At 51.2% G+C, this 3,351-nt stretch overlaps 1 pseudogene; it reads left to right on the top strand.

Annotated features, from left to right (window-relative positions):
- The first annotated feature begins 790 nt into the window (after positions 1-790).
- LOC130378967 (C1q-related factor-like) overlaps positions 791-3,351 on the top strand; it is a 17,272-nt pseudogene continuing 14,711 nt past the window's right edge.

Below are 3,351 nucleotides of genomic sequence, written 5' to 3'. Positions count from 1 at the left end.
AGACGGGAGGAGAGGGAGAGAGCGGGAGAGAGGAGTGAGAGGAGAGATAGGAGAGAGAGAGAGAGAGGAGAGAGAGAGAGAGAGAGAGAGAGAGAGAGAGAAGAGAGAGAGAGATAGGGAGAGAGAGAGAGAGATAGAGAGAGAGAGGAGAGAGGAGAGAGAGAGCGAGAGAGAGAGAGAGAGAGAGAGAGAGTGGGTAGGGGAGGGGTGAGGGGTCCTCGGCTGCAAGTGATGTATAAAAAGGCAAGCCTGTGAATCCGTCACCACAAACAAACCAAACCCCCTCAGACACACATACACACACACGCACACACGCACATACGCACGAGCTCAAGCATACACACACAAACACACCACACGCAGAGACCCAATAGCTGCTCTCCATCGCTTACACTATCTTACCTCGTATTATCCCTATCGCTATATTTCTTTTTCCATAATTCTATAGGTCTATGTACATCATTTATCCCTCTCTCTCTCTGCTCTCTCTATCTATAGATCTCTATCTCTCTATCTCTCTCCTATCTAAACAAACACTACCTAGCACCCTCGCTCTCCCTCGTAAAACTCCATTTCACTCCAACTTAGCCATCTTCATCTTGGTTCACTGTGTCTCCTCATCCTCTCCTCTCCTCACCTCCTACTCTCCTGCTCGTCTTCTTACTTCCTATTCTTCTCGGCTCCCTCCTGGTTTCTCACGGGTTCGATCGAGGGGGGAAAGATCGCTCAGAGTTTCGGGGGAGCAATGTCTTTGCGCGCACGCCGCCGCCCGCGTTCCTCGCCCACGTAGGGCTGTGGCCGGGGCAGCAGAGGTTACACAGGCGCGCCGGAAGCGCCCCACCACCACCACCACCACCACCCCCACCGACACCACCGACAACATCCCGTCCATCCAGCGGGAGTTCACGTCGGCGAGCGCATGCTGGGCTGTCTCCGCACCACTCCCCTCGCCTTCCTCCTCCTCCTCTGAGGACTCTCTCCGGGACATCCCCCCCCCCCCCCCCCCCCACGGTTTCTTTTTACCCCAACTCGATCAGTGGGCAGCATAGGCGCCCCCCTGTACCCGGCCGTCACCATTTCTACCCCCGGGGAGACCCACGCTGGCGGCGCAGCCCTTCACCGCCTCCAGCCATCGGGAGGAGACCCTGGTGGCGGGGCCGTGGGGTCTGCTGTTGCTGGTGCTGTGGTGCTGATCCCCGTGCTGGTGACTCCGTGAGCTCCGACTGCCAGACTACGAGATGCTGGGACCTGCCGCATGGTGGCGACCCTACCCACCAAGGCCCTTTTTTCACTTCTCCGGGTCGGGCAGCACAAGCAGCAGCCGTACGGGGCTCCAGGCGAGGCGGAGGCCCTGAGCGACCACGCAAAGTGCCGCCGCCCTCCACGCTGCAGCAGGGCCCCCAGGGCAAGCACCGGACGCCCGGGGAAACCCGGACCCACGGGTACCCCCCCGGAGAGCCGGGGCACCGGGGCCGATGGGGCCGCCGGGGGACAGAGGGGACCGGGGCCGGGACTGGGGTTCTGGGCTTTGGAAGGGGGCGCGGGGGCGATGGAGCTATCAGCACGGCCACCTACAGCACCGTGACGAGGGTGGGGTTCTACGCTGGACTTAAGAACCCCACGAGGGTACGAGATCCTCAAGTTCGACGACGGGTCACTAACCTGTGGCAGCAACTATGACGGCATCTCCGGCAAGTTTATCGCAGCCTACCCGGCACTTACTTCTTCATCTACCATGTGCTGATGAGGGGGGGGGACGGGACCAGCATGTGGGCGGACCTCGCAAAAACGGCCAGGTGAGTGCCAGCTGACGGGTTGCTCATTTTTAGAATTATGTTTTTTTTTAAATATTTGTGCTGCCACGGGTGAAGCGCATTTGACACTATCTGGACGGATTGGACGATTGGACGCACCTGCCACATCAAAGGCGTTGGTGATAGACGGGGACTTTAAATAGTTAGTCAAGTGGGAGAAAGCAGCTCAAGCTGTCAATACAGCAAGCGCCAGCGACTGTAAGAGAGCAGGGAAATGGAGACCTCGATATCCCGTCTCCGCGTTGCTTGGCGCGTTATAAACGCAGGGATAATTGCCTGCAGATCACGTTAAGGTTCAATGAATTGGAGTAATCAGCGAGGAGACGTCCGATTCAAAGTTGCCGACGCGAACGGGATCTGATAGAAAGGCATGGACCTAACGATGGACACACATGTGGAGTTATTCTTTTGTGTTATTTTAGTTCGATAATTCAGTGAGAGTAATAATATGTAGCCCTGTGAGAGAATAATGTAAATTGCATTTGAGATATAGCGATTTCCTGAAAGATACAAGTCCGTTATTAACTTCTAATATACATTTTTCGTACTGTTGTTATTAGTGTAGTCAGACGTCGCCGTTGTGATATTTGTGATCGCGTGATTTCTCCGGTGGGCATATACTTTATTTTGCATGCGCGCATCCCAATGTCCTGTTTGCCCCATTATGTTAAAATAATCATACTTAGAAGAACTCTTGAGCAACAAGAACAGTGTCTCACGTTCCGTTAATTTAACATGGCATCTAAATATATATAGGGGTTATGTCTTCGGCGTCGTTGGCGTATTATTGTTTATGGATAAGGTGGTGTACGCCCGGAGCTTTCCATTTGGAGCGGATCTTCAGTTTCCAAGATAGATGCTCATGCTGTAACACAATTCCCGTAAAACAATTTGGAAATGCATATTTGCCTATAAAAGAGTAATTGAAAGCAACAACCACCTCGTTCGATTTTCTGTCACACTGCATAAGCAAAGCGCTTTTATTTTTTTTCAGAAAATAATACAAAGACTATTAATAATAATTATTGTAATAAATTATTATAATATCGAAAGGCCTACATAACCATTATTATTATATAGTTAAAGATGCATTCGCACGCACACATACGCGCACACACGCACGCACGCAAGCACGCACGCCGGCACTAATACACACGTGCAGGGGCATCAAAGGAACGTACAAAAGCATTAGAAGGCAACCCATGGTGTTCAAGGTTTGAAATGAATGGTTTGAATGATTGGAATGAAATAGGCTCATATGGCAGGTTCACATCCGGTGAATCTGTAATCACAGTGTTCGAACCAAGTTGTTGGCTCATGAAATTTTGTCTTACTTGCAAATAATTGATGAATAAAAACAACTTTAGGCCTACATACATAAGCAGCCCTTGAGTCAATCCATTTTAAAGTGGGAGGTATGGCAGGCCCTATACATGGGGAACTTCCTTTCAGTAATATGAAAGGAATAAGGCTGCTTTCAGCCTTCAGAGTAAGTTTCACCTTGCATGCTGAATAACTCTACATACATACATGCGTA

This window comes from Gadus chalcogrammus, unplaced genomic scaffold (assembly GCF_026213295.1).
Source record: "Gadus chalcogrammus isolate NIFS_2021 unplaced genomic scaffold, NIFS_Gcha_1.0 GACHA127, whole genome shotgun sequence".
NCBI lineage: Eukaryota > Metazoa > Chordata > Actinopteri > Gadiformes > Gadidae > Gadus > Gadus chalcogrammus.
The sequence above is the reverse complement of the archived record's forward strand: the minus strand, read 5'-3'. Positions and strand labels throughout refer to the sequence as shown.